This window comes from Pelodiscus sinensis, chromosome 1, assembly GCF_049634645.1.
Source record: "Pelodiscus sinensis isolate JC-2024 chromosome 1, ASM4963464v1, whole genome shotgun sequence".
NCBI lineage: Eukaryota > Metazoa > Chordata > Testudines > Trionychidae > Pelodiscus > Pelodiscus sinensis.
This window is the reverse complement of record NC_134711.1, coordinates 217,703,830-217,717,842: the sequence shown is the minus strand read 5'-3', so window position 1 is coordinate 217,717,842 and position 14,013 is coordinate 217,703,830. Positions and strand designations below refer to the sequence as shown.

Genomic DNA, 14,013 nt, shown 5'->3' with positions numbered 1-14,013 from the left:
ATACATTGGATTCCTTTGTATGCAGTTGTTTGTTTGCCCTGGCCCATGGTTCGCCCTCTCCCCTCCTCTCTTTCTGACTACAGCTTAGAGAATCTCTATCAATGGATTCTCCTCTAAGAGAAGTCTCCCTCCGATTTACGTGCATCTCCGCACCAATCGGCTGTCCCCCATCTCTTAGTTTAAAAACTGCTCTACGGCCTTTTTAATGTTTAGTGCCAGCAGTCTGGTTCCACCCTGGTTTAGGTGGAGCCCATCCTTCCTGTATAGGCTCCCCCTCTCCCAAAAGTGTCCCCAGTTCCTAATAAATCTAAACCCCTCTTCCCTACACCATCGTCTCATCCACGCATTGGGACTCTGAAGCTCTGCCTGCCTACCTGTCCCTGCGCGTGGAACTGGAAGCATTTCTGAGAATGCCACCATAGAGGTCCTGGATTTCAGTCTCTTTCCTAGCAGCCTAAATTTGGCCTCCAGGACATCTCTCCTACCCTTCCCTATGTCATTGGTACCTACATGTACCACGACCACCGGCTCCTCCCCAGCACTACACATAAGTCTATCTAGATGCCTCGAGAGATTTGCACCAGGCAGGCAAGTGACCATACGGTTCTCCCGGTCATCACAAACCCAACTATCTATGTTTCTAACGATTGAATCACCCACTACTAACACCTGCCTCTTCCTAACTGGCATTCCCTCCCCATCAGAGGTATCCTCAGTGCGAGAGGATACTGCAACATCCTCTGGGAGGAGGGTGCCAACTACGGGATGGTTTCCCTCTGCTCCCATTGAATGCTCTGTTCCCTTGAGACTTTCATCCTCCTTAAGACCACCTGTTTGTGGTCAACAATGCCTTTTTTCAAAGGAGCTCTTTTGAAAAAAGGCATTCTTCCTTGTAAAATGAGGTTTACTGCTGTTGAAAAAAATACCGCATTCTTTCGATTTAATTTCAAAAGAACATGGCAGCAGTCTAAACGTAGGTGAAGTTTTTTTTGAAAAAAGGCCACTTTAAAAAAAAAAAAACCTGTAGTCTAGACATAGCCACACAGATTACAATAATGATGTCTGGTACAGAATATAGCGAAATTTGAATTGCTTTTATATTGACCAAAGAGGTAAGACTACTTTCAGTTTATTTGCTTAAAAAAAAAAGAACCAAGTCCTCAATATGATACAAAGGAAGAAAACCTGGAAGCTTATTTTGATTATTTGGTCCCAGATGATTCCCATGAGCTCCCCTGAATTTCCTCCAGGAGCTCCGCTGAAGGTTTGTTTATATCATAGCAAAAGAAGACTAGAATTAAGATTCAAGAAAGATTATTTTAAATTGGAACAAGTGTAGAGAAGACCTAAAAGGATGTACAGTGGAATGGAGCATCTCCATAATGAGAGGAGATGGGAAGAGCTTGGCTCATTTAGTTAAAAAGAAAAAGTCTGGGAGGAGATAAGAATGTTCTCTATAACTACTTTGGAGAAGTAAATACAAGAGACAAATTATTTAAACTAAAGGACAATGTTGGCTGAAGAACAAATGGATACAAACTGGCCATGAACAAATTCAGGCAGAAAATTAGAAGAAGGTGTCTAATCATCAGAGGGGTGGAGTTTTGGAGCAGCTTCCCAATGTGAGTCATCAGGTCAAACAAGTTAATCAACTGTAAGAGAGCTGGACAAATTTATGAATGTGATTATCTGATAGGATTGTTCATAATGGCTGAGGGTGGAACTCAGCAGCCCTGGGACTCACCTCTGGTTTCTATCTTATGTTTCAAAAAGCTCAGGCTTCACCGATTTCAGATGACCATCTTCAGGAGTTGGGAAGGGATTTTTTCCCTCTCCCCATATATTCTGTTTTGGTTTTTTGTTTTTTGATTTTTAAATCTCTTTCCTCTGAAGCATCAGCGACGGCCACAGATGGAGATAGGACATTGTATGGGGAATATCAGGGCTCTGAGATGGCCTTGAGAATTCTCTGACCCATGGGCCACACTTGGCTCATCAGGGTGAAACTGCGGGCAGGCTGCTGACAAGTTGTTTATATTGCATCTGCAGTTACATGTCTCCCATAGCTCCCATTGACCATGTTTCCCTGTTCCCACCAACAAGAGCTGCAGGAAGTGGTGCAGACTGCAGGGATTGCTGGCCACCACTTCCCGTAATTCCTATTGGCTGACCATGGCAGTCCTTATATGCAGTTATAAGGTAAACAACCTGTCTGGTGGCCTCCCAGCTATTAACCCTGATGAGCTGTGTCTGGTCTGCGGGCCACAGGTTGCCCACCATTGGTCTAACAGAATTTTTCCCCAGATCAATTGGCAGTGACCTTGGTGGATTTTTACCTCTCTATAGCATTCAGGTTGTGGGTCACTCTACAGGATTATCTTTATAGGGTCCTCAGGCTTTGGTACATCTTGTTTGATTCTATTCTCTGCTTATGGCACATAAATAGTCTAGTCTCTTGTAGAATGTCATACTTTGAACTAATATTGGTTGTTGGGTCATGTGTGTGGGTTCTGGGTGGTGTTGCTGGCCTGTGCTTCACAGTAGGTCAGACTAGATGGGCTGGTGGTCCATTTTGGCCTTAAACTCCATGACTGTTTGATTCTAATTTGAAAAGATGTTCATTTTTATTGCAAGAATGAATATGTTTCTACTGTCCTTTCCTTGTCCCGTATGAGCTCTGATTATAACCCATGTCGTTGTTAAGGCTTTCTTCACCTGGGATGGCGTTTCTTATGATAGATATGGTATCTGTCTGCAGCGTGAGATTCTTTTTTGCTGTGATATCACTATCCCGTGGCATAAAGCTACATTTATTTCTTTGCAGCATACTGCAACTGTTATGCAACGCACTTTGCTTTTTTTTTTTTTCAAGCATGAACAATTACGGACATAAAAACACGACTGAAAATGAGCTAAACTCTGAGACTTTTAGAGCTTTTTGTTCTCTTGTGAAACCCCTCCTTTTCTGCTACTGTCAGTGGGTATTAAAGGTTCTCAGCACCTGGCAGGATTTCTTTCTCAGGATAATAATTACATCCCTGAAATAAATTGTCCAAGTGTATTTTCACTAGGGTGCAATAATTAGAAGGATGAAAAAATGTAAATCTGAAGCTAGTTAAATAATTTCAGAACACTCGTCTGTCATGATGTGAACAGCTCAAAGTGGAAAAATTGTGTAATTCCCTAGATAAAGCAGATGCTCAGAATGTATCACTTTTTACCTAGAAATAATAGGGATAATTTACTCTTTGATATTCAAATGTGTTGGTATCTTAGCTGTTCAGGCAGCTGATAGCTTAATGCCTTTGGTTCATTATCATTAATTTTCAGCAACAGTCATTTTCTCACAGAATAGTGAGATCCTTCCCCCCATTTAAAATCAACCTCAAAGCTTCCCCTACCAATATTAAATCTAAAACTTCAGGTGACTAAGATATGAGAGAGACTATTATTATCTAAAAGGTACCAGCTATCCATGGCTGAAATTTCCAAACAGAAATAGGAAGATTATGGAATTCGTTGTAATGGGGATTTTCTTGTTTGAAACACATATCTTCACACCACCTCATCATAACTCAAAATTGCTACACACTGTGAACACATTGTGGCAATAAATCAAAGTGGAACTGATGCTATGTCACATAATCACCAACAAGCAGGAGACCGTAAGTATTTCCACCTGCAAAACCAGACAGTCACACGGAAAGAGTTTTTTGGAGTTTAGTTAAAATACATCATCTCCTCTAATTAACTGTGTATTTAAGAGAGAGATTTATCTGAGAATTCTATATCATTCAGAACTGCACATATTTATACAAGATATGTTTTATATTAATAGTAACTCCTTTCTTTGCAGGCATAAGGCTTTCTAAATATCAAATAGATACATATTTGGAATGCTTGATTCATCCTTAAATATTCTGGCCTATCCGACCTGTGAAAGGTACATCATTCATCTGAAGAAGTGAGTTGTGCCTACGAAAACTCATGATATCATCTACATGTTTTGTTAGTCTTTAAGGTGCTGCAAGACTTTTTGTTGGTTTTTAAGCCTTTCCAGTTACAGACTAACTTGGCTACCCCTCTGAACCATTTTAATAAAAAGATACAAAACATAAAAACAGAGAACTGTTCAAAGAATCTGGGATAGCAGCAGACAGACACCTTAGAGAAAGCGAAGATTAGGAGTATGGTAAAACTGAAGAAGAGATTGTACAACAAGGATATTATATGGCTGCTATCTGTGTACACTGTTTTCTCTTCACTTAGAATTATAGGAATTTACATATTGAATCAGACCAGTGATCTATTTATTGCAGTATCCCGTCTCCAGTACTGGACAGAGTCACATGACAGGAAGGTGGAAGAAACTCTGCAGTGGGGAGTTATGGAAAAACCTAACCTCAAGAAAGTTTTTTCTACCCATTCATCATCATGAATATTTTGTGAATGACTAATACCTTTTTGAATCTTGCTAAGGATTTAGCTTAAATATCTTTCAGCAAAGAATTCCAAGGGCTACATATATATTGTGAAAAAGTATATCCTTTTTTCGGTTTTGAATTTTAGTCAGTTCAATTTCTTTTAATTGGATGCCCTCTGTCCTTGTTTCATGGTTATGTGTTCTGCATGGTTTTATCACACCACATTGTGATGGGGTTTACCAACCCTCATACTGGGCCTAAAGGAGTTAATGGGAACATGTTGGTACAATGAGCCATGCCTGACTGCAGTTTCAAACCTGGAGGAAGGAGGTAAAAGGATTGAACCTGGCTCAGCTAGGACCTGACCAGGAAGGACAGCAAATCTTTGTTGCACCCATTCAGAAAGATAACTTGACAGGAGACAGAAAGCTTAAGTCAAAGTATCTTAAATCGTGTGTTGGTGCTGTCCATCCAGTGGAATGTTGATGGGAGCACATCCTCTCAATGCGTTCCCTTACTCCTTATGAAGAGCAGGACTATCAGCACCAACAGGAGCATCCTCTGAGTTCAAAGTAGCAGGTCTTCACTAGATAAACAAAATCAAACCCCAGAAGATCTACTGCAGCAGCTTCAACCTTCTCTGTAGTATAAACAAGCCCTTAATCTAATATGAAGTATTCCCTCCCCAAATGGCAGAATGTGCTACCTTCAAATGCTACAATGCTTCAGATACTCCTGGCTTGGGGGTCAAGATTTACAAAAAGAGTTACTAATCCTGGAATCTTAAAACTATGCTTAGGCACCTAAACTCAGATAAGTAATCTGATTTTCTCAGGCTATGGATATGCAGCAATTTCTATTGCGGGGAATGGGAGCAGCTAACCCCAAACTGTGCTGGTGGTTAACAATATCTTTTTACTGCAGTATCTGGACAGGGAGTTGTGTCCATCCCTGTTCTCTGTGGACCATGCCATAGCCATGTATGTCTTTGCAACTTTTGAATAACTGCAATGCAGTGTATATGGGAGCTCCTCTCAATGAGCCCACTTCTAGTGCAGACTGTAGAGACTAGTGGAGTTCCTCAGGGATCTGTTTTGGGGCCAATTTTATTTAATCGTTTTATCACTGACCTTGGCACCAAAAGTGGAAGTATCCTGATAAAATTTGAGGATGACACAAAGTTGGGAGCTATTACCAATTCAGAAAAGGATCGGGATATCATACAGGAAGATCTGGATGACCTTGTAAATTGGAGTGATAGCAATAGGATGAAATTTAACAGTGAGAAGTGTAAGGTTGTGCATGTAGGGATTAATAACAAGAATTTTAGTTATAAGCCGGGGACACATCAGTTGGAAGTAACAGAGGAGGAGAAGGACCTCGGAGTCCTGCTTGATTATAGGATGACTATGAGCCACCATTGTGACATGGCCGTGAAAAAGGCTAATACGGTCTTGGGATATATTAGGCGAGGTATTTCCAGTAGGGATAAGGAGGTGTTAGTGCCATTATACAAGGCATTGGTGAGACTCCATTTGGAATACTGTGTGCAGTTCTGGTCTCCCATGTTTAAGAAGGATGAATTCAAACCGGAACAGGTACAAAGAAGGGCCACTAGGATTATCCAAGGAATTGAAAACCTGTCTTATGAAAGGAGACTCAAGGAGCTTGGCTTGTTTACCTTAACCAAAAGAAGGCTGAGGGGGGACATGATTGCACTCTTTAAATATATTAGAGGGATAAATACCAGGGAGGAAGAGGAATTATTTAAGCTTAATACCAGTGTGGACACAAGAACAAATGAATATAAGCTGGCTAGTAGGAAGTTTAGAGGAGTGAAGTTCTGGAACAGCCTTCCAAGGGAAGTAGCGGGGGCAAAAGATCTATCTTGCTTCAAGATTAAACTAGATGGGTTTATGAAGGGGATGGTTTGATGAGATAACATTATCTTGGTAACTAATTGACCATTCATTATCAGTGGGAAATAGGTCAATAGAGGAATGATACTATAGAGAACTTTCTGGGTATCTGGCTGATGAGTCTTGCCCACATGCTCAGGGTTTAGCTGATCACCATATTTGGGGTTGGGAGGGAATTTTCCTCCAGGGTAGATTGGCAGAGGCCCTGGAGGTTTTCCCCTTCCTCTGTAGAATGGGGTACAGATCACAGCTGGAGGATTCTCTGCATCTTGGGGTCTTCAAAGTATTTGAAGGCTTCAATATCTGAGATAGGGATGAGAGGATTATTCTAGGAGGGGTGGGTGAGGTTCTGTGTCCTGCACTGTGCAGGGGGTCAGACTAGATGATCATAATGGTCCCTTCTGACCTTAAAGACTATGGCTATGTCTACACTGGCATCCCTTCCAGAAAAGGGATGCTAATGTAGCACGTTGGAATAGGCAAATCTGCGGGGGATTTAAATATCCCCCGCGACATTTGCATTGACATGGCTGCCGCTTTTTTCCGCCTTGGGGAATTTCAAGTAGGAATAAGAAATCCTCCAGAAAAGGCTTTATTTTCCTGAGAATAACGTCTAGACTGGCACTTTTCTCCGGCTTTTCCCCAAGGCGGAAAAAAGCGGCAGCCATGTTAATGCAAATGCCGCGGGGGATGTTTAAATCCCCCGCGGATTTGCCTATTCCAACGTGCTACATTAGCATCCCTTTTCCGGAAGGGATGCCAGTGTAGACGTAGTCTATGAGTCTATGAATGGGAAAATGAATTTGTTTTTCCTCTTGGAAAACATACCAAAATCTCTCAAACTGAAAAAGTTTTCAGCCAAAATGGAACATTTATTTTTTTGGCCAGTGGAAAGCAGATATATTGAGTGAAATTTCCATTCTCATTCAAAAATAACTTTGATAGAAAATTTGCAACTAGCCAACTCAGTAAGGTAAACCATGTGGGAAACTCTCTCTGCACATAGCTTCATCTTTAACATCTTATGAATCACTGGTAGTCCTTGGAACACCTGCTTCTGGTCTAAAGAGAAATGACTGGTTGGATAAGGCTAGGCTATCCTCCTTTTTTCCAGCTACTAAACTGAAGTAAAGCAGGTCTGGAAATAGATTGAGGTTCTTTTCCAGTATTGCTTTTTCCAAGTAAGAAATCATTATTCTTGCCAAAGAGATTTTACACAGTCTTGAATGGGAGGAGGTGGTATGTGCAATTGAGAATTGAAAGACAGGTGAGTCCAGGAGACAACCTCTGTACTAAAATATGATCCACACTAAAGTGACAGAAAATCCCCATTTTAATTTATTACACAAGTAAGATGCCGAAAAGTTATAGGGAGTTACTTTCACATGAGAATGAGTAAAGCATTGTGGAGCCATGGTTACCCCTAAGTACATTATCCAGACAATTTAGAGAGTATTATAAGCATATACATACGCTGACTTATACCTATAAAGATCTGTTCCCTGTATTGTATGCTCCCATAAAATCACTTACGGAACCACAGTATGATTACATGTCCACATCTGTGAATATCCAGGACAGAAGATGAGTCAGACCGGGATGATTATTTCTGAAGATAAATGAAATAACATTAGGCAGGAGGCCAGGTGAGCTGTTTGTTTATAGAAAGGCATGCAATTAAAATAAGAGTTTAGAATGAATATTCTGCTAGAGTTTTAATATTATGTCTTTTTAAAATTTCCTTCTCTTTGTATTAGTGAGGAAAATTCTCGTTTCAGGTTTGCCTTTTCCAAAATGCTTGTGCAGAATTTTCTATGCTTTGTAGTTTTGCTCTTCTCATGGCACAATACGTACCTTTGGAGCTCTGTTCCCAACAATGTTAGGGAATATTTCCAGAGCATTCTTCTTTAAAACAAAATAAGTATGGCTTTAATATTAGATTTCTGTATAAATATTAATTAAACTGGACTATTCCATATATAAGCCAATGAATGCTGATAATCGATATTCCAATGCCCGTAAGATTATTTTATCTGAAGTTTTTTGAGTCACATTAAAACTTTGGCAAAGTATCTGTTTTAATTTACCGTTTAGCACCCATATATCAGATGAATCGTATATATATATATATATATGGCTTTTATTGGAGTGATGGATGCAACACACCCTGTACACACTGTTACAACAATTGGGTGAGAAATGACATAATTCTTTTACCACACATTGCATGTAATAAACCCTAACTTCAAGCAAATGCAAGCAATAAAACTCTATTGATGGACTTCCCAGATGTTGCCAGTTGGGCTATATATTAATAGATATCTTTCTTCTTTTAAAACACTTTCTTTATATCCTTTTCCATAAATCCTAAAGAGAAATACTTGTCAGGTGACCAGCAGAGTGTAAATGATGAAGCCTGATCTATGCTTTTACTATACCTTAGATGCAATAAACTTTACATAGAGATCAACTGATATATACAGTGTGTGTGCAGTATATATGACAGAGTAGCAGGGTACTGGTGATGGACATTTGTAAATAAAGCACACTAAATACTTTTCAGTGTAGAGATCAGCAGATACTTTAGGTTCGTATTCCATAACTGGCATGTGTTTGTAATTTGGCCGTTACTCCTTTTCAAAATGCCAAGTAATACCACAAATCTCACAATTAAGTGAAAGAATACTGAATCTGCTGGGTTCTGACTAATTATTTCTGTTTCTTAGTAAGAAAGAAACTTTTTAAAATCCCAGTGAGATAGATGTTATCATATAATGTTCTCACATATGAAAACTTTCCAATATAATCTGGTTTTCGTTTTGTTATTATATAGAAATATGAAAACATTGTATTCGTTGCTAAACTTCTTATATAATGACATAGAAGTCACTGGTTATGTTTGAGAAACCAAAGAATTTACCAAGTTTCATAAACTAAGCTCAATTCTCTAAGTCCCTTTATGGTTTGGTTTTGACCTCCTGTATATTTGCTGCAAATTTGAATACAATTGATTTTGTACCAGAGGAATACCTGAAAAAGACATGAAACAGCTGCATAGCTTGCAGCATAGAAATGGGATTTTAAAACAAATGTAATTATTTGTTTTTTAAAAGCGTACACCCTAGAACCACCAGCAAGAAACTGGCTAGATTGAAGGCCAGCAGACTTATCACGGCTGCAGTGCTCTGTGAAGCTGTTTCTGTCACAAAGCATCCTGTGTACCATTGGTCACCCATAGACCAGAAATCCTCAATTTGTGAGCCACATCTGCGAGGGGGTATGGAAGAACATCTGGAATAGGTGCTAAGGCAGGGTTGGGGGAATAGCCCAGGCCTAGGGCTCCAGCTCCTAGCCTAAACCCCTGGCTGAAGCAACACTCCCAGCTCCATCTCCACACCTTGCTGTGACCTCAGCCTTGGCTCCCTTTTTCCTATCTGTGTGCCCTACTCCTGGCTCCAGGAAAGGCATGGGCAGGAGTAAGTGGAGAGCCACAAAGTAAAAAGGTTGGAGACCACTGCCATAGTCTATTGTTAGTAAAGTACTGACCTAGATAATGGAATAACCTTTAGAGCAGAAGACTATTTTCAAAGTTGGTTCCCTAGTATTAGGCATATTTAGGAGCCTGATTGAAAGTTGTCTGGTTTTCAAAAGGGCAAAATACTTTCCCTACTGAAAAATGCTCACCACTGTTTGATTAAGCAAATACATGTGGATCTAGAACCCAGATATTCAAAGGTAGTAGGCACCAATGCCCATCAATCTCAATATCTTTAAGGATCTGGATGCATGTGTGTGCTCCCTGTTTTTATTGTGTCTATGATACAAGTATCATTACAGGAAAACCCAGAAATATTTAATTCTAGCAGTGTTCCCTCCTATTTTTCCCAACTATAAACACATAAACATACTCCAGACAATTCTGAGTTTCTGAATCACAGTCTTTAAAGGTTTAAGGCATTTTATGACACTTCACAGCTTATTATGGCATTACAATGTTACAACTTACAGGGACATGAACACTTTTTTATAGTGTGAAACGTGTTTCACATTATATTGTGAAACCACATATGGTACACTAGTGACCTACATTGTTGTGTGCAAGTGATACCACATTCACTGACTGGAAGTCACTGGAAATAACAAGGTGAAGCTGCCGTCCCACAATTCATTCATTATTTATCTATTTAATTTCTAATTCTTATGCAGCATGCCCCATGGTTTGTGCAAAGGAGTTTGAAAGTTGTGTTTAGCATGGGAAAGAAAACCAATATCACAGAGAGTACATCTGCACTTGGGAGTAGACTCAATAACTTTCAATCACCAACCCAAAATAACAATGGGAGTCCATAGCAGAGGCAACAAATGGACATGGTTTTCCTGAGGCCAGCCTAATGATTTAACTACAAAATCATCCATCCTCTCCCTGCAGCTAGATTATCAAGGAATTGACAAGGAACTATTTATTTTCTCTTGGCAGTATATTATTTTATTAAGTTAACTCTTATGAGGCCTCCTAATCCCATTACATTTCAATGTTGTCATTTCTATAGCTTCAGAGTAAGTTCTTTGGGCTGTTGATGTATAATTGCAGTTATGCCATTTTATAATAAGAGTAGTATATACATTGTGTTGATGAAATCCATATAGTAAATACAAATGTACTATAACTATGCATGCTACAACTAAGGCCATTTCATTTAATTTTCCTTGAGGTATTCTATATGCATTATCAGTAAAGCAGAAAGATAAGCAGTACCAATATATATTTTCAAAATTCAGTACGTGACTTAAGTGATTCACTCTGTGCTTATCAAGTTCTGGGCTTGCTTCACTACAGCATTACACCAGTATTATGCTGGTATAAATGCAATGAAGTCAATGGAGCTATCCTAGTGAAAATTTGGAGTAACACAATAGTGAATCTGGCATAAAACTGGAGAAAAAATGTCCTGAGCTCAAGTTTAGGCTCAAGATTATGATCTATGTCTTCATCTGACCACATGTCATTTCTAAAAAGGTTTTAAAAGCAAGAGATTATGCTTCCACCACCATTTCACTAAACTGTGGGGATTTTATTATTATTTATTTTTACTGAGGGCACAAAAAGTCCTTCCATATCTTCTCCCCACCACACTCACAGACGCCGGTAAATTTAGAATGATATCAATAGTTAAGTTAAGTAACAGAGCTGGTTGGGAAATTGTTTCCCTATGGCTTAAGTCTTTGAAATATTTTTTCCTTGCCAAATTGGGATGAAAAGTCAAAATATCAAATATTTGTGAACCAAAAAAAATCAATTTTTGTTCTGTTCGAGTTAATCAAAAATGTGTTGTTTCATTTGACCTTTTCAGGGTTTTAACTAGAAAAATAGCTATTTAATTTGTTTGTTTTGAAAATGACCAGTTAAAATGACTGAACGTTTCATTCCAACCTTTTTCACACTTTTCAAGTTGGGAAATTTATCATAGCTCACCCTGTTTCCTGATAGAGTTGGTTTCAAAAGATAAGCATTTTTCAGAAGAGAAAAAAAGAGGGAGGGAGGTTGGGAAGGAAGAGGTTGTTGAAAAGTTCCCAGTCCGTGCTTCTAATCTTACCCCTTGAAATGATCATCAATGGTTATATATTTACTAAATTGATTGGATCAAATGAAACAAAATATAAAATAATGCCAATACATTAAACACATTGGGTGTGACTAGACTGGCAGGATTTTGCACAAAGCGGCCGCTTGAATTTGCGCAAGACCACTGACTTTGTAATGTATAAAATCAGTGCTTCTTGCACAAATACCTTCACACTTGCGCTCAGGGATAAGCCCTCTTGTGCAAGAATACTTGTGCAAGAGGGCCAGTGTAGACAGGCACCTTAATTTTTTGTGCAAGAAAGCCCGATGGCTAAAATGGTCATCAGAGCTTTCTTGTGCAAAAGCGCATCTAGATTGGCATGGATGCTTTTGCACAAAAGCACTTTTTGTGCAAAAGCATCCTTGCCAATCTAGACGCTCTTTTGCGGAAATAGTTTTAATGGAAAAACTTTTCCATTTGTCAGAGAGAGACAAGAAAGAAAAATTGTTTAAATAAGCAGTCAAGGTAACGACTTATTTGCAGGACAACTCTAAATATACCTGAAATAAAAGCAAATTGCAAATCTATCCTCTACTCTGTCAATCACCCTTCTGAAGAAATAACTCATCCTGACTCCTTGTCATGCTTAAACCCAGTTGGGTTTAAGTTGTCTCTGCTCTGCTTCTGCCCTGAACATTCTACTGCTTCTCTAGGAAGCTGTCTAGGAGATTTGGTTCTTGAAACTTCAATCTGCATATGATTTCTTTTTATGGGCTAGATGCCAACACAGCCTGTGCTTTCTGAACTCTGGGACTGGTTGTTGTCAGTTGTTCTGAAACTAAAAAAGATGGCTGGAAGCTTCCTTATGCAGTAACCCCAATCAACCCTCTAATACATCTGGGACTTGTAGGCTGGCACTTGTTGAGCCACTCAGGATGGCAATAAGACAAAAAGCATTTAGCTGAAGCCCAGATCTTTGTAAGGTGGGCTGCAGATCATCCTGCCCATGTACAGGTTGAACCCCTCAAATCCAGCAACCTTGGAACCTGACCAATGCTGAACCAGAGAATTTGCTGGACCACAGGAGGTTGATATTATCTAACACAATTACCAACACTTCCACTGTTTACTGGGCTCTTAAAAAACATTTAGGGGTAAATTAGAGCTAAATAACAGCACAGATCACTGAGAGCCAGGACTGGTGGCTGTAAGCAAACTTTATGGGACTCTGGGAAACTTGACCACACCCATGATAAGTGGACACCTGGCTAACTAGAAATATGCCAGACCATGGATGTTGCCAGACTAGAGAGGTTCAGCCTGTACCAACACACTGTGGCTATTAGCAGAGTCATAGAACCCTCACCAACCTGCATTGTATAGGCAATGGACAACGTACAGCTTTCTGTTTCTTCTGAATTGCAAAATGCCCGTTTCTTTGTCACTGGGGATAATTCAGAATAATAGGTCAGTATTTTTTGTCTCATGAAAAGTACCATCCAGCTTGACTGTCCAGTTTTTTGTTTGTTTGTTTGTTTCTGGTACAAAACCCTATCACTTGAATGCAAAAAATGATTTTGGTGAAGGCAAAACCCAACTGCTTTGACCTTTGATATTGTTTTTGTTGTGTCACTCAATGAAAGTAGGGCATGCTGACTCATCTTGCAGAAAGCATTGTTTCAATTACTATTTTAATTTGGTAACTGTTTTGTTTAATCCAGTAAAATGTTTTCAGATATACTATATATGAAATATAGTACATAAAAGATTCATTGTACATGTGATAAAAAATCATAAATGCATAAATTGTTCAACATGAGGTTAGAGTATTAGTCTGGGAGTCAGAAGTTATTTCAGTCTGTATGCCTGTGTTTCCTTTTTTACCCTTTGTCCATTTACATTAAAAGTTCTTCAGGAAAAGGACTGCCTCTCAGAATTTGTTTGTATAATTCTATGCACCATAGAGCTCCAGTATCAATGAGGCCTGTAAGGCTATGTCTACACTACACTCTAAACTCGAAATAAGATACGCAATTTGTGCTACGCAAATTGTTTACTTATTTCGAGTTTATTTTGAAATAGGCTATTTCAAAATTTGGTGCTGTC

General features: G+C 39.2%; 1 long non-coding RNA gene across 1 annotated transcript in view; it reads left to right on the top strand.

The window, feature by feature from the left end:
• Positions 1 to 4,293, top strand: part of LOC112544282 (uncharacterized) — an 86,179-nt gene extending 81,886 nt beyond the window's left edge. The window contains exon 3 of the long non-coding RNA XR_003087610.2: positions 3,857 to 4,293. This is a non-coding gene — a long non-coding RNA (uncharacterized LOC112544282). The remainder of the gene's footprint in view (positions 1 to 3,856) is intronic.
• The last annotated feature ends 9,720 nt before the right edge of the window (positions 4,294 to 14,013 follow it).